The sequence below is a fragment of the Haliotis rufescens genome, unplaced genomic scaffold, assembly GCF_023055435.1.
Source record: "Haliotis rufescens isolate VD_foot unplaced genomic scaffold, xgHalRufe1.0.p SCAF_14, whole genome shotgun sequence".
In the NCBI taxonomy this organism is placed as follows: domain Eukaryota; kingdom Metazoa; phylum Mollusca; class Gastropoda; order Lepetellida; family Haliotidae; genus Haliotis; species Haliotis rufescens.
In genome coordinates, this window is record NW_025963824.1 from 10,846,669 (window position 1) to 10,872,225 (window position 25,557).

At 41.6% G+C, this 25,557-nt stretch overlaps 11 non-coding genes and 3 pseudogenes across 11 annotated transcripts; all 14 read right to left on the minus strand.

Moving 5' to 3' along the window:
* Window positions 1–458: 458 nt before the first annotated feature.
* On the minus strand, window positions 459–596 carry LOC125379588 (annotated as a pseudogene).
* Window positions 597–6,316: 5,720 nt separating this feature from the next.
* Window positions 6,317–6,454, minus strand: LOC124120758 (annotated as a pseudogene).
* A 5,705-nt stretch (window positions 6,455–12,159) lies between these two features.
* LOC125379404 lies at window positions 12,160–12,323 on the minus strand. Its single transcript, XR_007220764.1, has one exon. It is a non-coding gene; the product is annotated as a U1 spliceosomal RNA (small nuclear RNA).
* Window positions 12,324–12,740: 417 nt separating this feature from the next.
* On the minus strand, window positions 12,741–12,904 carry LOC125379564. Its single transcript, XR_007220923.1, has one exon. It is a non-coding gene; the product is annotated as a U1 spliceosomal RNA (small nuclear RNA).
* A 417-nt stretch (window positions 12,905–13,321) lies between these two features.
* LOC124120764 lies at window positions 13,322–13,485 on the minus strand. The gene has a single exon (XR_006858889.2). It is a non-coding gene; the product is annotated as a U1 spliceosomal RNA (small nuclear RNA).
* A 438-nt stretch (window positions 13,486–13,923) lies between these two features.
* Window positions 13,924–14,087, minus strand: LOC124120763. Its single transcript, XR_006858888.1, has one exon. It is a non-coding gene; the product is annotated as a U1 spliceosomal RNA (small nuclear RNA).
* Window positions 14,088–14,513: 426 nt separating this feature from the next.
* LOC125379405 lies at window positions 14,514–14,677 on the minus strand. The gene has a single exon (XR_007220765.1). It is a non-coding gene; the product is annotated as a U1 spliceosomal RNA (small nuclear RNA).
* A 427-nt stretch (window positions 14,678–15,104) lies between these two features.
* LOC125379406 lies at window positions 15,105–15,268 on the minus strand. Its single transcript, XR_007220766.1, has one exon. It is a non-coding gene; the product is annotated as a U1 spliceosomal RNA (small nuclear RNA).
* A 445-nt stretch (window positions 15,269–15,713) lies between these two features.
* On the minus strand, window positions 15,714–15,877 carry LOC125379573. The gene has a single exon (XR_007220932.1). It is a non-coding gene; the product is annotated as a U1 spliceosomal RNA (small nuclear RNA).
* A 436-nt stretch (window positions 15,878–16,313) lies between these two features.
* LOC125379407 lies at window positions 16,314–16,477 on the minus strand. Its single transcript, XR_007220767.1, has one exon. It is a non-coding gene; the product is annotated as a U1 spliceosomal RNA (small nuclear RNA).
* A 439-nt stretch (window positions 16,478–16,916) lies between these two features.
* LOC125379574 lies at window positions 16,917–17,080 on the minus strand. The gene has a single exon (XR_007220933.1). It is a non-coding gene; the product is annotated as a U1 spliceosomal RNA (small nuclear RNA).
* Window positions 17,081–17,528: 448 nt separating this feature from the next.
* On the minus strand, window positions 17,529–17,692 carry LOC125379408. Its single transcript, XR_007220768.1, has one exon. It is a non-coding gene; the product is annotated as a U1 spliceosomal RNA (small nuclear RNA).
* A 439-nt stretch (window positions 17,693–18,131) lies between these two features.
* On the minus strand, window positions 18,132–18,295 carry LOC125379409. Its single transcript, XR_007220769.1, has one exon. It is a non-coding gene; the product is annotated as a U1 spliceosomal RNA (small nuclear RNA).
* A 6,682-nt stretch (window positions 18,296–24,977) lies between these two features.
* LOC124124105 lies at window positions 24,978–25,115 on the minus strand (annotated as a pseudogene).
* Window positions 25,116–25,557: the final 442 nt, after the last annotated feature.

Sequence of the window (25,557 nt, forward strand, 5' to 3'; positions counted from 1 at the left end):
GTAAGTATGCCTGAAACTGCAGCTTCCTAACCATCACTACAAACATACACATCACCTCATTCAGGTGTCTTGTAAGCAAAACTTCACATATATTCCATTTCAGTTCAAACATTTTTATACTTCCCTGTACATGGCACTACATTCACCCGTTCGCTTTATGCAAAGATTATTGGTAGGAAGAACGAGACGGAAATGGCTTTATTTGCATTTTAGGCTGCATAGACATGCACCTTGCGCCAGGTACCCAGGGGAGGTAACTTCCATGTCAACACCCAAGTTTCCTTCCGGGTCCTATCTTTCTCCTTGGGAGCTACTCAGCAAAATAAACACATCATCATCAACAACAACAACAACAACAACAACAACAACAACAACAACAACAACAACAACAACAACTGAACATGTCATGATAGACAAACAGAATGAAAAAAGGCATTTCTATTTTTGATTGTTTTTTCCAGGGGAGAGCGCGAACGCAGTCCCCCACACTTATAAATTGCGCACCCGAGTCGTCCACATTTGGGATGATCGCAGGGGTCAACCAAGCCGATGTGCAATGGAAAGGTCTCGCCCCGGGCCCACAGCCTTGTTTTTTTTTTTTTTTTTTTTTTTTTTTTGTTTTTAATAAAGTTTATTTACATTTAAATGGCCCGAAGAACAATGCTCCCCAGGCACCTTGAAGGATAGCAATGGACATGATAAAACATACTTTAAATGAAAATGGCGATGAAGAAAGGAATGATGATTAAAAGAAAAGGTGCCTGGGTCCTAATAGTCTATCCATATAACCTATTTTCACATGGGATGGTAGACTATAATGTCGGGGTGATTACAAAACTAAAGGTGGAAAGTACATACAATAATATAATAATATATATGATATTCTTCATAAACAGTCTTTATAGTTATCAATTAAAATGTAAATTCCACCTTGTTATTGTTGACGGTGCAGAACAATGAACACTGCACCCAGTAAAGATTAAATAAATTGTCAGGCAAACGGGCTTTGTCAACTACGATACGAAATCGTAACCTTTCCAAAAAATGGGCGACAATACTTTCCTTTGTCACCCCTTTCCTACCATTTTTTACATGACACCTATCAACCCAAATCTGATGCTTGGCCAAACACACCAGGTACACCATGACGCTTTTCCGATATTTGCAATGACAAAAGGATAACTGATTAAACCTAATCTTATTAGCATTTAAATCCATCAAGCCAAAAGATAAATCCAAAACCCATTTGCTGACGATATTCCACAAAGTAGAGACCATATTACAATTGTAAAATAGATGCTCAACAGACTCATTTTCATTGCAAAAAGTACATTTTTTTATGAGGGAATGTCGTTTGCAAAAAAGAGTAAAGTTAGTTGGGACAATGTCATGAAGAAGACGCCAGGATAAATTTTTAACAAGGGGATCTATGAATGAGTCGTTGAGCAATGTGAAGGCAGATTTAAATTGTACATTAGAAAAATATTTAAAGATAGCAGGCTCTGTACATACATGGGCAATCAACAGTTTATAAAATACACCACTTTTTACAGGGACACTCCAATCATAATCAGGATATAACGAATTAAAATATCTATATGAGTCTAACACTTTTTTGTAATAGGGAGGGATATATGCAGAGTGTGGCTTTAAATTTGAAGCGAATTCAGGTTTGATATGCTTCAGTGAAAAGCCAATCCAGTAGAGCGCAAAACAGGAATATTTACACTGACTATTATTAATGATTTTATATAAATGGTAAAGACGTAAAGCATGCAGACGAGAAGGAATATGGGGAAAGTTAACACCTCCAACATCTATATTATTATATAAGATAGTCCTAGAGAGAGGTTCAAATAGATGGGATTCCCAAAAAAAGTCAAATGCTACTCGTGTGAAAATATCAACAAAGTGCTTGGGCATGTGCAATACAGATGCAACATACCACAACTTCGACATGGCCATGACGTTACAGATTACAGATTTACCATACACTGATAAAAATCTGTCTTTAAATGCAAAATTTAGAACCCCGTGGAATTTGGTTAAAATTTTGTTCCAATTATCATCAGAAGTGACATTCTTACCAAAAACTACCCCCAAAATTTTACATGAGTCGGGCCATGATATACCAAAAGGGTGGTCGGCCGAAGAACACCATTTCCCAAAAGATATGGCTTTGGTTTTAGCCATGTTCAAACGAGCACCAGTACCACGAGCATACCACTCACTCACTTGAAGTAAACGTCTGACACTCCTCTCATTCACACAAATACCAGTCCCGTCATCAGCATAGGCTGATATTTTGGCTTCTTCGTTAACACCGGGGATTTTTATGCCCTTGATTAATTTATCATTCCTTACTTTAATGGCAAAAGGTTCAAAAACTAAAACATATAACAATGGGCTTAGGCTGCAGCCTTGCCTGACCCCCCTCCTAACGGGGAATGTATCCGAGAGATTACCATTAACCAACACTGTACTTTGTACATTATTGTATAACAGGCTGACCAGGTTGATAAACTCTGGACCAAACCCATACTGATGTAAGGCCTTGAACATGAATTCATGATTTACCCGATCAAAAGCCTTCTCTTGATCAAGACAAACGAAGGCCACAGAATCTCCTTTTTGCTCCACATAATCTACTACATTTCGTAGAAGATGTATGTTGTCTGCTATTGATCGGCCTCTGATAGAACATGTCTGATCAGGATGCACGATCTCAGCAATAACTGATGACAACCGGTTTTGTACAACTCTAGATAATATTTTGTAATCTACATTTAACAGACTAATAGGGCGCCAATTTCGTAACAATTGAGGATTTTTAGGGTCCTTACATAACAGAGAGATACATCCTAGTTTTTGTGAATTGCTAAGAGTACCCAATTTTATTGATAAATTATAAATGTGTACAAAAATATCTTGAAATAGTGGCCAAAACGTTATGTAAAACTCTTTACTTAAACCATCCAACCCTGGGGCTTTATTGTTATCCATCCCTTTTAAAGACAATAAAATCTCCTCTTTTGTCACAGCTCCCTCCAGACTATCAGCTGAAGCACTATCCAAGAAAGGCAAGTCCTCAATGAATTCTGAACAGTAAAAATCATCAATTTCCTCAGGGGTATATAAGTTTTCATAGAACTCCCTGCAATAGTTACGAATAGAATCATTTTTGTCATAGATTTCTGAACCATTCTCCAAAACACGAATGATTTTATCTCCAGAGCGCTTAAATTCCGACTTTAAGAAATGTTTAGATGGTTGTTCATTATTTTCTAAGACTTGCACTCTGGAGCGGATTGCACTTCCTTGTACCTTATCATAATGAAAGTCATAAAGTTGTGATTTGACCGCTTTTAACTGCTCTACATACTCCCCAGGCCTCTGACTTTCTGCAGTTAGCAGATCTCTGTATCGCCTTTGAAGCTGCTGTAAAATCTGTCTTTTATTGGCAGCTGACTTTTTTCCATACCCCAAAACAAAAGTTTTAATTTGAGCTTTAAAGCTATCCCAGTCCGAAAGAGACAAATCAGTCTGAACATGTAAACATTCCCAAAATTTCTGAAATTCCGACACAAATGATTTGTCTTTGAGCAAGGAATTATTAAATTTCCAATAACCAGGTCCTACAGAGATGCAATCAACAACCTCCAAACCTAGAACACAATAATCGTGATCAGAAATGGAACATGGCTGAACATCACAACTTTTGACAGCCGGTATTAATGGAGCAGAGATATAAAATCGATCTAGCCGACAGCTAACATTTCCACCTCGCCATGTTGTCATAACTTTAGTTTTATATAATTCCCGAAAAGGGTCTATTAATTTGTATAAATTTTGATAACGATTTAGAATCGTTGCCCCCCCTGTACCACATTTTGGGTTCCCCCCCACTTTATCTAGAACAGTTGATAAAACGAAATTAAAATCTCCCCCGAGAACAACAAGGCGACGAGTAACAAAGTAATGTTCTAATGATAACAGGAAATCCCGCCTATCTGTATAATAATTAGGAGCATATACGTTTATGAATCTAAACGAATTATTATCAATATCAATATCTAAAACAAAGAGCCTGCCATCAAAATCATAATGAAATTTAACAATTTTATAATTTAACTTTTCTGAGAGTAAGATACCAACCCCACGTGCATTACCTGTCCCAAAACTCCAGAAGGCTTTACATCCAAATTCTTTCTCTACAGTCTCTCCTTCTTTCACACTTGCCACATGACTTTCTTGTATAAATAAAATGTCCACATTCATTCTCTTCCATTCTTCACATAACACACGCCTTCTGGTCAAGCCCCTCATCCCCGCACAATTTATTGTTGCAAATTTATACATTTTTAGTGATATGAGAGTACTAAAACTGACTCAAACGTATATACATAACATGAAGCCCCCCCTTCATATAAAATTGCATATATCGATAGTTAACAACAAAATATATACATGATTTTAATATACGTACCGCACTATAGAATCCCGGCTCAGAGCCGTCAATACAGTATCCAATATTCAGAATCATTGTCCGGGGGCGTTTGCATATCGTCAACATAGAATCACAAAACACAAAACTGGTATCAAGTGGTAACACTGCCCGGACTTCCGGTTGAGTCTGTGTCTATATCCTTTCCAGGCGCAGTCATCCCCCAGTTTAATTGTTCTCTTCTGTGTACGTCCTCCATGGTGTCCTTGACCATTTTAGCTGCTGAGTAATTGTGTCTACTAGGAGACAACGGTCGTTTTCTATGTCCTTCTGGGATATCAGTGTCCATTTTGGAATCCGGTGTTGGCTGGTCGCATGGAACCTGAATTACTGGCACATGTTCTGAAGACCCAGTGTGAACTGGCCCTGTCTGAATGGGTTCTTCATCTGGAGGCTGAGTCCCCTTCTCCTTCTCCTTCTCCTCTGTTGGGTTCTGAAGTGACCAATCCTCCCTTGCTGCTGCTTCCTCCATCTCCTTCATCTCCTTCTCAATTTCTTCTTCATCATCTCTAAAGGTGCTTGCCTGTTTATTGTTAGTCACTGCTTCAGAGTATGATTTCCGGGCAGGCCGATAGGAGGTAACTGGTGCTTGCATCTTAGCACTCCCTGAACATTCCTTTCTGACATGTCCTACCTCATGACATTTCAGACAAAGGGGGGTTCTTCCGGCCAATGTGAACAATAAAGGAAAGGCACTACTTCGTCCAGTGATATTCACAAGGTGAGGGATCAAAGCAATGTCTTCATAGTTCATCTCTAAGAGCACATTATATGATCCCATAAAGCAGCCCTTGTCGAACTCCTCTTTGCTAACGTCTTCCTCCACATTTATAACTTTTCCGTAGTCCGCAAAGAATCTTGTCAAAAATGCACATCCGTATTCTTCAGGTAGCCAATGAACTCTCACAGATGTTCTCACTTTGTTGATGAGGGAGAAGTAAACACTCAATTTTGGTGACAACTCTTTAAAACCTTCTTCGTGGAGCTCTTCAGCCAACTCCTCTGAATCCAAAGTTAAAAACCATTCTGTGGCTTTATCCCTCCTCGTCAGTCTATTGATACTGTTTCCAAGGAATCCATACAGGAAGGTGAAGAGCTTGTACCTTGTTACGGAAAACCGTTCCGGGCCAACAAAATCCAACTTGACGACCCTTCTCCTGATGCTGGGTGTTGTCTCGGATTTCCTGGGGCCATTACCTGAGCTTATAATGGCTGCCATGATGCACAATACGAGATGGGGGGAGTCCGAAGACAAAGGACAAGATGTCCTGCCCGCCCGTAGACCTGTTTGGAAAAAATATATTACTGCTCGATACTTTCCTGCTGATCGCTGCAAAGCCTGTGCCAGGTAAGTATGCCTGAAACTGCAGCTTCCTAACCATCACTACAAACATACACATCACCTCATTCAGGTGTCTTGTAAGCAAAACTTCACATATATTCCATTTCAGTTCAAACATTTTTATACTTCCCTGTACATGGCACTACATTCACCCGTTCGCTTTATGCAAAGATTATTGGTAGGAAGAACGAGACGGAAATGGCTTTATTTGCATTTTAGGCTGCATAGACATGCACCTTGCGCCAGGTACCCAGGGGAGGTAACTTCCATGTCAACACCCAAGTTTCCTTCCGGGTCCTATCTTTCTCCTTGGGAGCTACTCAGCAAAATAAACACATCATCATCAACAACAACAACAACAACAACAACAACAACAACAACAACAACAACAACAACAACAACAACAACTGAACATGTCATGATAGACAAACAGAATGAAAAAAGGCATTTCTATTTTTGATTGTTTTTTCCAGGGGAGAGCGCGAACGCAGTCCCCCACACTTATAAATTGCGCACCCGAGTCGTCCACATTTGGGATGATCGCAGGGGTCAACCAAGCCGATGTGCAATGGAAAGGTCTCGCCCCGGGCCCACAGCCTTGTTTTTTTTTTTTTTTTTTTTTTTTTTTTGTTTTTAATAAAGTTTATTTACATTTAAATGGCCCGAAGAACAATGCTCCCCAGGCACCTTGAAGGATAGCAATGGACATGATAAAACATACTTTAAATGAAAATGGCGATGAAGAAAGGAATGATGATTAAAAGAAAAGGTGCCTGGGTCCTAATAGTCTATCCATATAACCTATTTTCACATGGGATGGTAGACTATAATGTCGGGGTGATTACAAAACTAAAGGTGGAAAGTACATACAATAATATAATAATATATATGATATTCTTCATAAACAGTCTTTATAGTTATCAATTAAAATGTAAATTCCACCTTGTTATTGTTGACGGTGCAGAACAATGAACACTGCACCCAGTAAAGATTAAATAAATTGTCAGGCAAACGGGCTTTGTCAACTACGATACGAAATCGTAACCTTTCCAAAAAATGGGCGACAATACTTTCCTTTGTCACCCCTTTCCTACCATTTTTTACATGACACCTATCAACCCAAATCTGATGCTTGGCCAAACACACCAGGTACACCATGACGCTTTTCCGATATTTGCAATGACAAAAGGATAACTGATTAAACCTAATCTTATTAGCATTTAAATCCATCAAGCCAAAAGATAAATCCAAAACCCATTTGCTGACGATATTCCACAAAGTAGAGACCATATTACAATTGTAAAATAGATGCTCAACAGACTCATTTTCATTGCAAAAAGTACATTTTTTTATGAGGGAATGTCGTTTGCAAAAAAGAGTAAAGTTAGTTGGGACAATGTCATGAAGAAGACGCCAGGATAAATTTTTAACAAGGGGATCTATGAATGAGTCGTTGAGCAATGTGAAGGCAGATTTAAATTGTACATTAGAAAAATATTTAAAGATAGCAGGCTCTGTACATACATGGGCAATCAACAGTTTATAAAATACACCACTTTTTACAGGGACACTCCAATCATAATCAGGATATAACGAATTAAAATATCTATATGAGTCTAACACTTTTTTGTAATAGGGAGGGATATATGCAGAGTGTGGCTTTAAATTTGAAGCGAATTCAGGTTTGATATGCTTCAGTGAAAAGCCAATCCAGTAGAGCGCAAAACAGGAATATTTACACTGACTATTATTAATGATTTTATATAAATGGTAAAGACGTAAAGCATGCAGACGAGAAGGAATATGGGGAAAGTTAACACCTCCAACATCTATATTATTATATAAGATAGTCCTAGAGAGAGGTTCAAATAGATGGGATTCCCAAAAAAAGTCAAATGCTACTCGTGTGAAAATATCAACAAAGTGCTTGGGCATGTGCAATACAGATGCAACATACCACAACTTCGACATGGCCATGACGTTACAGATTACAGATTTACCATACACTGATAAAAATCTGTCTTTAAATGCAAAATTTAGAACCCCGTGGAATTTGGTTAAAATTTTGTTCCAATTATCATCAGAAGTGACATTCTTACCAAAAACTACCCCCAAAATTTTACATGAGTCGGGCCATGATATACCAAAAGGGTGGTCGGCCGAAGAACACCATTTCCCAAAAGATATGGCTTTGGTTTTAGCCATGTTCAAACGAGCACCAGTACCACGAGCATACCACTCACTCACTTGAAGTAAACGTCTGACACTCCTCTCATTCACACAAATACCAGTCCCGTCATCAGCATAGGCTGATATTTTGGCTTCTTCGTTAACACCGGGGATTTTTATGCCCTTGATTAATTTATCATTCCTTACTTTAATGGCAAAAGGTTCAAAAACTAAAACATATAACAATGGGCTTAGGCTGCAGCCTTGCCTGACCCCCCTCCTAACGGGGAATGTATCCGAGAGATTACCATTAACCAACACTGTACTTTGTACATTATTGTATAACAGGCTGACCAGGTTGATAAACTCTGGACCAAACCCATACTGATGTAAGGCCTTGAACATGAATTCATGATTTACCCGATCAAAAGCCTTCTCTTGATCAAGACAAACGAAGGCCACAGAATCTCCTTTTTGCTCCACATAATCTACTACATTTCGTAGAAGATGTATGTTGTCTGCTATTGATCGGCCTCTGATAGAACATGTCTGATCAGGATGCACGATCTCAGCAATAACTGATGACAACCGGTTTTGTACAACTCTAGATAATATTTTGTAATCTACATTTAACAGACTAATAGGGCGCCAATTTCGTAACAATTGAGGATTTTTAGGGTCCTTACATAACAAAGAGATACATCCTAGTTTTTGTGAATTGCTAAGAGTACCCAATTTTATTGATAAATTATAAATGTGTACAAAAATATCTTGAAATAGTGGCCAAAACGTTATGTAAAACTCTTTACTTAAACCATCCAACCCTGGGGCTTTATTGTTATCCATCCCTTTTAAAGACAATAAAATCTCCTCTTTTGTCACAGCTCCCTCCAGACTATCAGCTGAAGCACTATCCAAGAAAGGCAAGTCCTCAATGAATTCTGAACAGTAAAAATCATCAATTTCCTCAGGGGTATATAAGTTTTCATAGAACTCCCTGCAATAGTTACGAATAGAATCATTTTTGTCATAGATTTCTGAACCATTCTCCAAAACACGAATGATTTTATCTCCAGAGCGCTTAAATTCCGACTTTAAGAAATGTTTAGATGGTTGTTCATTATTTTCTAAGACTTGCACTCTGGAGCGGATTGCACTTCCTTGTACCTTATCATAATGAAAGTCATAAAGTTGTGATTTGACCGCTTTTAACTGCTCTACATACTCCCCAGGCCTCTGACTTTCTGCAGTTAGCAGATCTCTGTATCGCCTTTGAAGCTGCTGTAAAATCTGTCTTTTATTGGCAGCTGACTTTTTTCCATACCCCAAAACAAAAGTTTTAATTTGAGCTTTAAAGCTATCCCAGTCCGAAAGAGACAAATCAGTCTGAACATGTAAACATTCCCAAAATTTCTGAAATTCCGACACAAATGATTTGTCTTTGAGCAAGGAATTATTAACTTTCCAATAACCAGGTCCTACAGAGATGCAATCAACAACCTCCAAACCTAGAACACAATAATCGTGATCAGAAATGGAACATGGCTGAACATCACAACTTTTGACAGCCGGTATTAATGGAGCAGAGATATAAAATCGATCTAGCCGACAGCTAACATTTCCACCTCGCCATGTTGTCATAACTTTAGTTTTATATAATTCCCGAAAAGGGTCTATTAATTTGTATAAATTTTGATAACGATTTAGAATCGTTGCCCCCCCTGTACCACATTTTGGGTTCCCCCCCACTTTATCTAGAACAGTTGATAAAACGAAATTAAAATCTCCCCCGAGAACAACAAGGCGACGAGTAACAAAGTAATGTTCTAATGATAACAGGAAATCCCGCCTATCTGTATAATAATTAGGAGCATATACGTTTATGAATCTAAACGAATTATTATCAATATCAATATCTAAAACAAAGAGCCTGCCATCAAAATCATAATGAAATTTAACAATTTTATAATTTAACTTTTCTGAGAGTAAGATACCAACCCCACGTGCATTACCTGTCCCAAAACTCCAGAAGGCTTTACATCCAAATTCTTTCTCTACAGTCTCTCCTTCTTTCACACTTGCCACATGACTTTCTTGTATAAATAAAATGTCCACATTCATTCTCTTCCATTCTTCACATAACACACGCCTTCTGGTCAAGCCCCTCATCCCCGCACAATTTATTGTTGCAAATTTATACATTTTTAGTGATATGAGAGTACTAAAACTGACTCAAACGTATATACATAACATGAAGCCCCCCCTTCATATAAAATTGCATATATCGATAGTTAACAACAAAATATATACATGATTTTAATATACGTACCGCACTATAGAATCCCGGCTCAGAGCCGTCAATACAGTATCCAATATTCAGAATCATTGTCCGGGGGCGTTTGCATATCGTCAACATAGAATCACAAAACACAAAACTGGTATCAAGTGGTAACACTGCCCGGACTTCCGGTTGAGTCTGTGTCTATATCCTTTCCAGGCGCAGTCATCCCCCAGTTTAATTGTTCTCTTCTGTGTACGTCCTCCATGGTGTCCTTGACCATTTTAGCTGCTGAGTAATTGTGTCTACTAGGAGACAACGGTCGTTTTCTATGTCCTTCTGGGATATCAGTGTCCATTTTGGAATCCGGTGTTGGCTGGTCGCATGGAACCTGAATTACTGGCACATGTTCTGAAGACCCAGTGTGAACTGGCCCTGTCTGAATGGGTTCTTCATCTGGAGGCTGAGTCCCCTTCTCCTTCTCCTTCTCCTCTGTTGGGTTCTGAAGTGACCAATCCTCCCTTGCTGCTGCTTCCTCCATCTCCTTCATCTCCTTCTCAATTTCTTCTTCATCATCTCTAAAGGTGCTTGCCTGTTTATTGTTAGTCACTGCTTCAGAGTATGATTTCCGGGCAGGCCGATAGGAGGTAACTGGTGCTTGCATCTTAGCACTCCCTGAACATTCCTTTCTGACATGTCCTACCTCATGACATTTCAGACAAAGGGGGGTTCTTCCGGCCAATGTGAACAATAAAGGAAAGGCACTACTTCGTCCAGTGATATTCACAAGGTGAGGGATCAAAGCAATGTCTTCATAGTTCATCTCTAAGAGCACATTATATGATCCCATAAAGCAGCCCTTGTCGAACTCCTCTTTGCTAACGTCTTCCTCCACATTTATAACTTTTCCGTAGTCCGCAAAGAATCTTGTCAAAAATGCACATCCGTATTCTTCAGGTAGCCAATGAACTCTCACAGATGTTCTCACTTTGTTGATGAGGGAGAAGTAAACACTCAATTTTGGTGACAACTCTTTAAAACCTTCTTCGTGGAGCTCTTCAGCCAACTCCTCTGAATCCAAAGTTAAAAACCATTCTGTGGCTTTATCCCTCCTCGTCAGTCTATTGATACTGTTTCCAAGGAATCCATACAGGAAGGTGAAGAGCTTGTACCTTGTTACGGAAAACCGTTCCGGGCCAACAAAATCCAACTTGACGACCCTTCTCCTGATGCTGGGTGTTGTCTCGGATTTCCTGGGGCCATTACCTGAGCTTATAATGGCTGCCATGATGCACAATACGAGATGGGGGGAGTCCGAAGACAAAGGACAAGATGTCCTGCCCGCCCGTAGACCTGTTTGGAAAAAATATATTACTGCTCGATACTTTCCTGCTGATCGCTGCAAAGCCTGTGCCAGGTAAGTATGCCTGAAACTGCAGCTTCCTAACCATCACTACAAACATACACATCACCTCATTCAGGTGTCTTGTAAGCAAAACTTCACATATATTCCATTTCAGTTCAAACATTTTTATACTTCCCTGTACATGGCACTACATTCACCCGTTCGCTTTATGCAAAGATTATTGGTAGGAAGAACGAGACGGAAATGGCTTTATTTGCATTTTAGGCTGCATAGACATGCACCTTGCGCCAGGTACCCAGGGGAGGTAACTTCCATGTCAACACCCAAGTTTCCTTCCGGGTCCTATCTTTCTCCTTGGGAGATACTCAGCAAAATAAACACATCATCATCAACAACAACAACAACAACAACAACAACAACAACAACAACAACAACAACTGAACATGTCATGATAGACAAACAGAATGAAAAAAGGCATTTCTATTTTTGATTGTTTTTTCCAGGGGAGAGCGCGAACGCAGTCCCCCACACTTATAAATTGCGCACCCGAGTCGTCCACATTTGGGATGATCGCAGGGGTCAACCAAGCCGATGTGCAATGGAAAGGTCTCGCCCCGGGCCCACAGCCTTGCGGATCACTGTTAAGCCTGTGCCAGGTAAGTATGCCTGAATCTGCAGCTTCCTAACCATCACTACAAACATACACATCACCTCATTCAGGTGTCTTGTAAGCAAAACTTCACATATATTCCATTTCAGTTCAAACATTTTTATACTTCCCTGTACATGGCACTACATTCACCCGTTCGCTTTATGCAAAGATTATTGGTAGGAAGAACGAGACGGAAATGGCTTTATTTGCATTTTAGGCTGCATAGACATGCACCTTGCGCCAGGTACCCAGGGGAGGTAACTTCCATGTCAACACCCAAGTTTCCTTCCGGGTCCTATCTTTCTCCTTGGGAGCTACTCAGCAAAATAAACACATCATCATCAACAACAACAACAACAACAACAACTGAACATGTCATGATAGACAAACAGAATGAAAAAAGGCATTTCTATTTTTGATTGTTTTTTCCAGGGAAGAGCGCGAACGCAGTCCCCCACACTTATAAATTGCGCACCCGAGTCGTCCACATTTGGGATGATCGCAGGGGTCAACCAAGCCGATGTGCAATGGAAAGGTCTCGCCCCGGGCCCACAGCCTTGCGGATCACTGTTAAGCCTGTGCCAGGTAAGTATGCCTGAATCTGCAGCTTCCTAACCATCACTACAAACATACACATCACCTCATTCAGGTGTCTTGTAAGCAAAACTTCACATATATTCCATTTCAGTTCAAACATTTTTATACTTCCCTGTACATGGCACTACATTCACCCGTTCGCTTTATGCAAAGATTATTGGTAGGAAGAACGAGACGGAAATGGCTTTATTTGCATTTTAGGCTGCATAGACATGCACCTTGCGCCAGGTACCCAGGGGAGGTAACTTCCATGTCAACACCCAAGTTTCCTTCCGGGTCCTATCTTTCTCCTTGGGAGCTACTCAGCAAAATAAACACATCATCATCAACAACAACAACAACAACAACAACTGAACATGTCATGATAGACAAACAGAATGAAAAAAGGCATTTCTATTTTTGATTGTTTTTTCCAGGGGAGAGCGCGAACGCAGTCCCCCACACTTATAAATTGCGCACCCGAGTCGTCCACATTTGGGATGATCGCAGGGGTCAACCAAGCCGATGTGCAATGGAAAGGTCTCGCCCCGGGCCCACAGCCTTGCGGATCACTGTTAAGCCTGTGCCAGGTAAGTATGCCTGAATCTGCAGCTTCCTAACCATCACTACAAACATACACATCACCTCATTCAGGTGTCTTGTAAGCAAAACTTCACATATATTCCATTTCAGTTCAAACATTTTTATACTTCCCTGTACATGGCACTACATTCACCCGTTCGCTTTATGCAAAGATTATTGGTAGGAAGAACGAGACGGAAATGGCTTTATTTGCATTTTAGGCTGCATAGACATGCACCTTGCGCCAGGTACCCAGGGGAGGTAACTTCCATGTCAACACCCAAGTTTCCTTCCGGGTCCTATCTTTCTCCTTGGGAGCTACTCAGCAAAATAAACACATCATCATCAACAACAACAACAACAACAACAACAACAACAACAACAACAACAACTGAACATGTCATGATAGACAAACAGAATGAAAAAAGGCATTTCTATTTTTGATTGTTTTTTCCAGGGGAGAGCGCGAACGCAGTCCCCCACACTTATAAATTGCGCACCCGAGTCGTCCACATTTGGGATGATCGCAGGGGTCAACCAAGCCGATGTGCAATGGAAAGGTCTCGCCCCGGGCCCACAGCCTTGCGGATCACTGTTAAGCCTGTGCCAGGTAAGTATGCCTGAATCTGCAGCTTCCTAACCATCACTACAAACATACACATCACCTCATTCAGGTGTCTTGTAAGCAAAACTTCACATATATTCCATTTCAGTTCAAACATTTTTATACTTCCCTGTACATGGCACTACATTCACCCGTTCGCTTTATGCAAAGATTATTGGTAGGAAGAACGAGACGGAAATGGCTTTATTTGCATTTTAGGCTGCATAGACATGCACCTTGCGCCAGGTACCCAGGGGAGGTAACTTCCATGTCAACACCCAAGTTTCCTTCCGGGTCCTATCTTTCTCCTTGGGAGCTACTCAGCAAAATAAACACATCATCATCAACAACAACAACAACAACAACAACAACAACAACTGAACATGTCATGATAGACAAACAGAATGAAAAAAGGCATTTCTATTTTTGATTGTTTTTTCCAGGGGAGAGCGCGAACGCAGTCCCCCACACTTATAAATTGCGCACCCGAGTCGTCCACATTTGGGATGATCGCAGGGGTCAACCAAGCCGATGTGCAATGGAAAGGTCTCGCCCCGGGCCCACAGCCTTGCGGATCACTGTTAAGCCTGTGCCAGGTAAGTATGCCTGAATCTGCAGCTTCCTAACCATCACTACAAACATACACATCACCTCATTCAGGTGTCTTGTAAGCAAAACTTCACATATATTCCATTTCAGTTCAAACATTTTTATACTTCCCTGTACATGGCACTACATTCACCCGTTCGCTTTATGCAAAGATTATTGGTAGGAAGAACGAGACGGAAATGGCTTTATTTGCATTTTAGGCTGCATAGACATGCACCTTGCGCCAGGTACCCAGGGGAGGTAACTTCCATGTCAACACCCAAGTTTCCTTCCGGGTCCTATCTTTCTCCTTGGGAGCTACTCAGCAAAATAAACACATCATCATCAACAACAACAACAACAACAACAACAACAACAACTGAACATGTCATGATAGACAAACAGAATGAAAAAAAGGCATTTCTATTTTTGATTGTTTTTTCCAGGGGAGAGCGCGAACGCAGTCCCCCACACTTATAAATTGCGCACCCGAGTCGTCCACATTTGGGATGATCGCAGGGGTCAACCAAGCCGATGTGCAATGGAAAGGTCTCGCCCCGGGCCCACAGCCTTGCGGATCACTGTTAAGCCTGTGCCAGGTAAGTATGCCTGAAACTGCAGCTTCCTAACCATCACTACAAACATACACATCACCTCATTCAGGTGTCTTGTAAGCAAAACTTCACATATATTCCATTTCAGTTCAAACATTTTTATACTTCCCTGTACATGGCACTACATTCACCCGTTCGCTTTATGCAAAGATTATTGGTAGGAAGAACGAGACGGAAATGGCTTTATTTGCATTTTAGGCTGCATAGACATGCACCTTGCGCCAGGTACCCAGGGGAGGTAACTTCCATGTCAACACCCAAGTTTCCTTCCGGGTCCTATCTTTCTCCTTGGGAGCTACTCAGCAAAATAAACACATCATCATCAACAACAACAACAACAACAACAACAACAACAACAACAACAACAACAACAACTGAACATGTCATGATAGACAAACAGAATGAAAAAAAGGCATTTCTATTTTTGATTGTTTTTTCCAGGGGAGAGCGCGAACGCAGTCCCCCACACTTATAAATTGCGCACCCGAGTCGTCCACATTTGGGATGATCGCAGGGGTCAACCAAGCCGATGTGCAATGGAAAGGTCTCGCCCCGGGCCCACAGCCTTGCGGATCTCTGTTAAGCCTGTGCCAGGTAAGTATGCCTGAAACTGCAGCTTCCTAACCATCACTACAAACATACACATCACCTCATTCAGGTGTCTTGTAAGCAAAACTTCACATATATTCCATTTCAGTTCAAACATTTTTATACTTCCCTGTACATGGCACTACATTCACCCGTTCGCTTTATGCAAAGATTATTGGTAGGAAGAACGAGACGGAAATGGCTTTATTTGCATTTTAGGCTGCATAGACATGCACCTTGCGCCAGGTACCCAGGGGAGGTAACTTCCATGTCAACACCCAAGTTTCCTTCCGGGTCCTATCTTTCTCCTTGGGAGCTACTCAGCAAAATAAACACATCATCATCAACAACAACAACAACAACAACAACAACAACAACAACAACAACTGAACATGTCATGATAGACAAACAGAATGAAAAAAAGGCATTTCTATTTTTGATTGTTTTTTCCAGGGGAGAGCGCGAACGCAGTCCCCCACACTTATAAATTGCGCACCCGAGTCGTCCACATTTGGGATGATCGCAGGGGTCAACCAAGCCGATGTGCAATGGAAAGGTCTCGCCCCGGGCCCACAGCCTTGCGGATCACTGTTAAGCCTGTGCCAGGTAAGTATGCCTGAAACTGCAGCTTCCTAACCATCACTACAAACATACACATCACCTCATTCAGGTGTCTTGTAAGCAAAACTTCACATATATTCCATTTCAGTTCAAACATTTTTATACTTCCCTGTACATGGCACTACATTCACCCGTTCGCTTTATGCAAAGATTATTGGTAGGAAGAACGAGACGGAAATGGCTTTATTTGCATTTTAGGCTGCATAGACATGCACTTTGCGCCAGGTACCCAGGGGAGGTAACTTCCATGTCAACACCCAAGTTTCCTTCCGGGTCCTATCTTTCTCCTTGGGAGCTACTCAGCAAAATAAACACATCATCATCAACAACAACAACAACAACAACAACAACAACAACAACAACAACAACTGAACATGTCATGATAGACAAACAGAATGAAAAAAAGGCATTTCTATTTTTGATTGTTTTTTCCAGGGGAGAGCGCGAACGCAGTCCCCCACACTTATAAATTGCGCACCCGTGTCGTCCACATTTGGGATGATCGCAGGGGTCAACCAAGCCGATGTGCAATGGAAAGGTCTCGCCCCGGGCCCACAGCCTTGCGGATCACTGTTAAGCCTGTGCCAGGTAAGTATGCCTGAAACTGCAGCTTCCTAACCATCACTACAAACATACACATCACCTCATTCAGGTGTCTTGTAAGCAAAACTTCACATATATTCCATTTCAGTTCAAACATTTTTATACTTCCCTGTACATGGCACTACATTCACCCGTTCGCTTTATGCAAAGATTATTGGTAGGAAGAACGAGACGGAAATGGCTTTATTTGCATTTTAGGCTGCATAGACATGCACCTTGCGCCAGGTACCCAGGGGAGGTAACTTCCATGTCAACACCCAAGTTTCCTTCCGGGTCCTATCTTTCTCCTTGGGAGCTACTCAGCAAAATAAACACATCATCATCAACAACAACAACAACAACAACAACAACAACAACAACAACAACAACAACAACAACTGAACATGTCATGATAGACAAACAGAATGAAAAAAAGGCATTTCTATTTTTGATTGTTTTTTCCAGGGGAGAGCGCGAACGCAGTCCCCCACACTTATAAATTGCGCACCCGAGTCGTCCACATTTGGGATGATCGCAGGGGTCAACCAAGCCGATGTGCAATGGAAAGGTCTCGCCCCGGGCCCACAGCCTTGCGGATCACTGTTAAGCCTGTGCCAGGTAAGTATGCCTGAAACTGCAGCTTCCTAACCATCACTACAAACATACACATCACCTCATTCAGGTGTCTTGTAAGCAAAACTTCACATATATTCCATTTCAGTTCAAACATTTTTATACTTCCCTGTACATGGCACTACATTCACCCGTTCGCTTTATGCAAAGATTATTGGTAGGAAGAACGAGACGGAAATGGCTTTATTTGCATTTTAGGCTGCATAGACATGCACCTTGCGCCAGGTACCCAGGGGAGGTAACTTCCATGTCAACACCCAAGTTTCCTTCCGGGTCCTATCTTTCTCCTTGGGAGCTACTCAGCAAAATAAACACATCATCATCAACAACAACAACAACAACAACAACAACAACAACAACAACAACAACTGAACATGTCATGATAGACAAACAGAATGAAAAAAAGGCATTTCTATTTTTGATTGTTTTTTCCAGGGGAGAGCGCGAACGCAGTCCCCCACACTTATAAATTGCGCACCCGAGTCGTCCACATTTGGGATGATCGCAGGGGTCAACCAAGCCGATGTGCAATGGAAAGGTCTCGCCCCGGGCCCACAGCCTTGCGGATCACTGTTAAGCCTGTGCCAGGTAAGTATGCCTGAAACTGTTGTTGTTGCATTAGGTGTTTAAGAGGTCGCCTTCTGCCTAGGCAATTTCGGCTGACCTGTCCCTCTTTGGGACTCCTGTGTGTGAGAAGGGTTCACATATCTATTGTGAGTTCGGTGTTCACATAATTTCTGTTTTTGCATTGATATGATTTCTATTTTCTTATATTGATATGATTTCATTTTTATCCTTGGCTGCTCTGTTTATATACGTTCGAGCAGCTGTCCATCTCTCAGAAATAGAGTTAGTTTGGCCTTCGCTATTGCATCTCTTGGCTTTAGGAGATCTATGACAGATAGCGGATCTAACTGCAATTCTTGTTTTAACCTAGCCCGGGCCGGGGCATGGTCTTGACATTCTAGTAACAGGTGGTCAATGGTTTCAGCCTGATTGCAAGATGAACAAACCTTGTCATAGTGCTTTTTGTGACCAAGTCTGAGGCGTGAGATAGCAGTTTCAATTTTCCTTTCATTTGAGTATGAGTTTGGCTTTTGTTGGACCTTGGGTTGAATTTTGTATAGCCATCTGCCGATCTTACTTGCGTCCCATTGGGTTTGCCATCTTTTTGCTATGGAGGCTTTGATTTTGCTTTTTATCTCTAGTTTACTAAAGGGAATAGGCTGTATATCCGCTTTGTCTAGAGCTTCCTGCCTGAAACTGTTGTTGTTGCATTAGGTGTTTAAGAGGTCGCCTTCTGCCTAGGCAATTTCGGCTGACCTGTCCCTCTTTGGGACTCCTGTGTGTGAGAAGGGTTCACATATCTATTGTGAGTTCGGTGTTCACATAATTTCTGTTTTTGCATTGATATGATTTCTATTTTCTTATATTGATATGATTTCATTTTTATCCTTGGCTGCTCTGTTTATATACGTTCGAGCAGCTGTCCATCTCTCAGAAATAGAGTTAGTTTGGCCTTCGCTATTGCATCTCTTGGCTTTAGGAGATCTATGACAGATAGCGGATCTAACTGCAATTCTTGTTTTAACCTAGCCCGGGCCGGGGCATGGTCTTGACATTCTAGTAACAGGTGGTCAATGGTTTCAGCCTGATTGCAAGATGAACAAACCTTGTCATAGTGCTTTTTGTGACCAAGTCTGAGGCGTGAGATAGCAGTTTCAATTTTCCTTTCATTTGAGTATGAGTTTGGCTTTTGTTGGACCTTGGGTTGAATTTTGTATAGCCATCTGCCGATCTTACTTGCGTCCCATTGGGTTTGCCATCTTTTTGCTATGGAGGCTTTGATTTTGCTTTTTATCTCTAGTTTACTAAAGGGAATAGGCTGTATATCCGCTTTGTCTAGAGCTAGCTTCGCCAGTGAGTCTGCTTTTTCATTTCCATGAATATCTATGTGAGAGGGGATCCAACACAGCTCCACCTGTTGCCCTTGGTCCGATAGTTTTGTATATTCGTATAGAATATTGTTGACTGTGTTTGGCCTGGAGTTTGAGTTTCTTCCACTGATGGCCTGAAGTGCACTTAGCGATTCTGATAGGACGACTGCCTTTGCTTCCGGGAGTTCCGGTATGAGTTTGAGTGCATGATGAATTGCCTCCAATTCAGCCGTGAATACTGACTGACCATCGGGCAAGCGAACTGAATGTGCTTGGGGTTTGGAGCTGTGGATATGGATCCCGTAACCAGCACTGTTGTTGATAGGATTCTTGGATCCATCAGTGTATATATGGGCCCAGCTGTCCCAGGTAGTTTGAATTTTAGTGATAGCTACTGAACGTAGTAGGGTTGGGTTTTCTCTTTTAGTGACTTCTGATGTTAAAGCAGTGTCAACTTTGGGAGTTTGTAAAGTCCAGGGAGGGTGTAACCCTTTGTAGTGACTTTCTGGAGGCTGAATGTCATCGCAATTGTGACTTCGAATGAGTTCACGTACTAATATCCCAGATGGCTTTAGTGAGGGATTTTTTCGAGCTAGGGCCTCATCTCGAGCGTTTTTGTCTTGCCATATCTTTTTAACCAAAGGGTTTGATGTTCGTCCCCAGAACGATAATATTGCCTGCTCTCGTCTTAGTTTCAATGGGAGTTCTCCCGTTTCTACTTGTAGTGCTTCTAGTGAGGTGCCTGTCGCTGCGCCTGTGGCCAGTATTAGGGCTTTGTATTGTATTCTGTCTAGTCGCCTCAAGACAGTATTTGATGCTGAGTGAAAAGCCTCACAACCATAGTCAATTTTTGATCTGATAAGAGCTTTGTAGAGGTCCAGCTGAGTGTCCCTCGATGTGCCCCAAGATGTGCCTGAAATTGCCCGTAATACGTTCAGGTCTTTTTGACATCTGTTTTCCACATATTCGATATGCTTGCGCCAAGTGAGGTGTTGATCAAGGATAACTCCAAGAAATATTGCAGATTTTTCGAATTTGATAGGTTTGCCTTTTATGGAGACACGGGGTATCATAGCATCTTTCCCCCGGCGTTTGAATAGAACTCCAACAGTTTTTTCACTTGAAAGGGTGAATCCCCATTTATTGCACCATTGATCTACTCCGTCCAGGGCTGACTGGAGTTTTTTTCTGATTTGTGAGATATCTCTGTGCTTTACCCATATTGCTCCGTCATCAGCGAACTTAGAAGTTTGGGTAGGAGAGTTGACATGGTCAAAAAGATCATTGATCATGATATTAAACAGGGTTGGGCTTATAATGCTGCCTTGTGGCGTGCCATTGTCCAGTGCCATAGGATCCGATCGATTGTTCCCTATTTTAACTGAAAGCGACCTGTCTTGCAGGAAGCTGTCTATGAAGTTTGCCATGTTCCCTTCAACTCCATTTTGTGATAGTTTTGAGAGGAGTCCGTCATGCCATACCATGTCGAAGGCTTTGCTGAAGTCCAGAAATACTGCGGCTAGGTATTGTCTGTTTAACTGGGCTTTTTTTATTTCATTTTCCAGTCTTAGAATATGATCTAGACACGAGTGTCCCTTCCTGAAGCCACTTTGGTCAGGTTTTATGTGGTTGCCAGTTTCAAGATGATGCATGAGCCTTTTTGTAACCATGGCTTCCATGGCTTTGCACATGTTTGAGGTGAGTGAGATCGGTCGATAAGAGTTTGGTAGGGCTTCGTCTTTCCCTTGCTTTAGCAGCGGGATAACCGCAGCATGTTTCCATGCTTTTGGGACTTCTCCTTTGGACCATATCGTGTTATACAACTCAGTGAGTAAGCCTTTGGTTTGATCAGGTAGGTTTTTCAATATCTCGTAGCTGGTTGTGTCAAGACCAGGTGCTGTGCCTTTTCTATGTTGTATCGCATCATCAAACTCTGTCACAGTAAATGGTATATTGTATACCAGATGCTTGCTTTGCGGCCGTTTTGAGATCTTAGGCATAAGCATTTTTGCCTGTTTGAATTCTTCGCTGCAATTTGTGTTGCTGCTGACAGATGAGAAGTGCTCAGCTAGAATGTTGGCCTTTTCTTTGACTGTATGGGCGTTGGCTAACTTGGGAATTTTTGTGGGTTTACGCTTACCCCTGATTGCGTGTATTTTGCTCCAGACTGTTTTAGCATTTGTTTTCTCATTAAGGGATTTGCAGAAGGTCTGCCATGACTCTTTTTTAGAATCGTCTATGAGTTGTCTTACTTTCGTCCTGGCTGCTCGGACTTGGGCAAAGGCTGATTTATCCCTTTTTGACCTATTTAGGGCTTTCTTTCTCACTCTCCTAGCTTTTGCTATTTCCCTGTTCCACCATGGTACCGGCGTTTTGCCAGTTTTGTGGTCTTTTTTTGGAATTGATTTTTCAGCTGCGGCAATAATTGCTGAGGTGAGATTTTGGCAAAAAAGATCAGGATCATCCGAGGCAATTTCTGAGGACTTGAATGATACACATTCCTTCCTGAATTTAGGCCAGTCAGCCTTTGCATAGTCCCATGTGGGCTGAGGATTGGGCTGTTCCTCTAATTGTGGTGGGCTACCTATGTAGGTGAGTATAGGAAGGTGATCGCTTCCCCAAGTGTCGTCATGGACTTGCCATTGGCAATGTGAGGCGAGGTTTTTGGTGGCAATTGTGAGATCAATTGAACTCCACGTGTTGTGGACTTGGTCATAACGCGTGTGACTGCCGTTGTTCAGAGTTATGAGATTGTCGTCCTCAACCCATTTCTCTACCATTTTGCCATATTTGCATGAATCATTCCTGTCTTCCCAAAGAGGGCTGTGGGCATTAAAGTCACCAAGGATTATCCCATTTTTGCCTACTATTTGAGCTAGTCTTGTTAGCTCTTCCATGTTCGTTTCATGGGTAACCCTGTGATATATGTTAGCTATGCGTAATTCGTTGCCATTTGCCAGTTTTAGGGAGATTACTTGGGTTTCAAGGTTCCCTACATTTGCTTCAATTTTTTTGGAGGTACAGCTGTCGTGGACAAAGGTGATTAGTCCTCCTCCCTTATTGCCTGGCATAAGTCTTTTTCTGTCTTTTCTATATTGGGTATACCCAGGTAGTGTGAATTTGGCTTTTTCACTGAGTTTAGTCTCCTGTATTAGAATGACATGAGGCTTGATCACCTTTTTTTTGACGAGTGCAGTCAGTTCATTGCCGTGGCTCTTAAGGCCATTTGCGTTCCACTGTAGTAAAAGCAAGTCCATGATAATTTATAGATGAGCGCTTATTGAGTTTTAGGGCATACCCTATTTAGGAACTGTTTCTTTGTTCCTTTGTATTTCATTATTTTGGAAGCCAGTTTGAGGATGCAGGTGGCTTTGGCTTTGACACTCATTTTTCTGCTTGTAATTTGGATCAATGCCGTGGCAATGAACTCTACAACTTTGTTTGTGTTCTGAGCCTTTTGTGTACCATGAGCTGGTGTTTTCTTTGCCTGACTGATTCGTTTGCTGTGTTCCTCAGTTTGAGGATTAGAAGGCATGGGGTTTGATTGGGAAGCTTGGGTCTTTTTTCCCTTGCGTTTTGCAGTGGCTTTGTGCCTGTGAGTAGGCGGATCAGTGCTCACAGTTTCGATTGTTTGCTCAGTGCTCACAGATTCCATTGTTTGCTCAGTAGAGTGATCAGTAGTCGCTTGGGTTTTTTCGACCTCAGTGGGTTGAATAGATTTGGATTCAGATTGCTGAGTAGGTATTTTATTTATACGTTTGCTGATGAGCAAGCGTTTAGGACATTTCGGCGCCAAGGATGAGTGACCCTCTTTCCTGCAGTTTGTGCACCATGTGTTGCAGTTTTCTTTGCAAGAAACTCGGGAACAGTTTTTGCACTTGGGTGGCTGGTTACATGATGTTTTTGTATGTCCATAGAGCATACAGTTTGTGCACTGGGTTGGCCTTTTCCTGTATGGCATGGTTTCTATGTCCTTGCCACCTAGATTAAGGTGGCCGGGGACTGACTGTCCAAGTAATGTGAGTATTACTACTCGTGTGTTGTTTGTGCCCATTGATTTGATCCTGAATGCCGACAGGATTGTAGGTTGAGTGACTTTCTTTTGGGCTTGACAGACAATTTGATAAAGCTCGTCGTCATTAATTTTTTTGTCTAGATGTACCGCACTTCTGACATTGCTAAGCCACTTTGGGGTATCCCATTTTAGTTTGATCCCGTTTATGCTTTTGGGCATATCAATTGACTCTGTGAGGTTGTCCCCGACAACAACATACCCTCTTCCACACTTATTTATTCGAATAATATTTTTGTGCTTCAGCTCTTTGGCAATATCTTGAGCTGTTAGGATCTTATTAAGATCTTGGGAGAAGTCTGCGCTAAAGACTACTTTTTCCCATTTGGTTTGTGGTCTTCTATTTTGTTGTGTCTTTGATTCTGATGAGACCATTTTTTGTCGTTTCTGTACCATTTTAGCCTTAGGTGGGCTAGATTGAGGCTGTTTGCGTTTAAGCATGCCTTGAGACCATAGGGCACTATAATCAATATTTTCTTTGTTTTTAGTTCCTGAGAACGTGAATCTATCCTGAAAACGGTCAGGGACATTTAGCGCGGCTTGACTATAAGTCAAGTTGGCTGTTTTTTTGGCAGTTTTTCTCGTGACCAGAGTGAAGGGATTCCCTTCATTTGGGTTGGGCTGACCCTTTCGAGAACTGGGCTGGTTCTCTTGAGAGTTGGGCGAACTCTCAACAATTGTAATTTCTGGACATAAGTCCGCCATCTCCATTTCCAAGTTCATATTTGTCAGTCCCAGGGGCCTGGGTGATTGACAGCCGTGCAGTTTAAGCTGGTGAGCGAACCGAGCTTGGTAGGCGCGGAGGGTTGTGTACAGTACGGGACCTGTGACACAACTGAAACTGCAGCTTCCTAACCATCACTACAAACATACACATCACCTCATTCAGGTGTCTTGTAAGCAAAACTTCACATATATTCCATTTCAGTTCAAACATTTTTATACTTCCCTGTACATGGCACTACATTCACCCGTTCGCTTTATGCAAAGATTATTGGTAGGAAGAACGAGACGGAAAAGGCTTTATTTGCATTTTAGGCTGCATAGACATGCACCTTGCGCCAGGTACCCAGGGGAGGTAACTTCCATGTCAACACCCAAGTTTCCTTCCGGGTCCTATCTTTCTCCTTGGGAGCTACTCAGCAAAATAAACACATCATCATCAACAACAACAACAACAACAACAACAACAACAACAACAACAACTGAACATGTCATGATAGACAAACAGAATGAAAAAAAGGCATTTCTATTTTTGATTGTTTTTTCCAGGGGAGAGCGCGAACGCAGTCCCCCACACTTATAAATTGCGCACCCGAGTCGTCCACATTTGGGATGATCGCAGGGGTCAACCAAGCCGATGTGCAATGGAAAGGTCTCGCCCCGGGCCCACAGCCTTGTTTTTTTTTTTTTTTTTTTTTTTTTTTTTTTTTTTTTTTTTTGTTTTTAATAAAGTTTATTCCCGAAAACTTGTACAATTGCAGACAGTGCTTTGACCATCACCTCGACAAAATAAAATAGGATATCACAGAGTTGAGGTGATGGCCACTAACATTTTACTTTTTAAAGACGGAAATGTATCTGTTATACGTTCAAAAAGGCATCTTTAAAGTCACTTGGGTTTGATAAAATTTCATGATGTCATCTTCAGTGACACTGACCTCATACACAAAAGAAGAACGGTTGATAGGAAGTTTCTGTTTTTCACCTTTTGACAACAAAGCCAGATGCAATGCATTTCCATATAAATTACTTTCTTTCTCTGTCATTCCTTTTCTCTGTAAATCCTTCTTAAATCTTTCAATTTCCTCAGGATTTGTCTGAACAACTGGGCGGTCAGAGTCTTTTT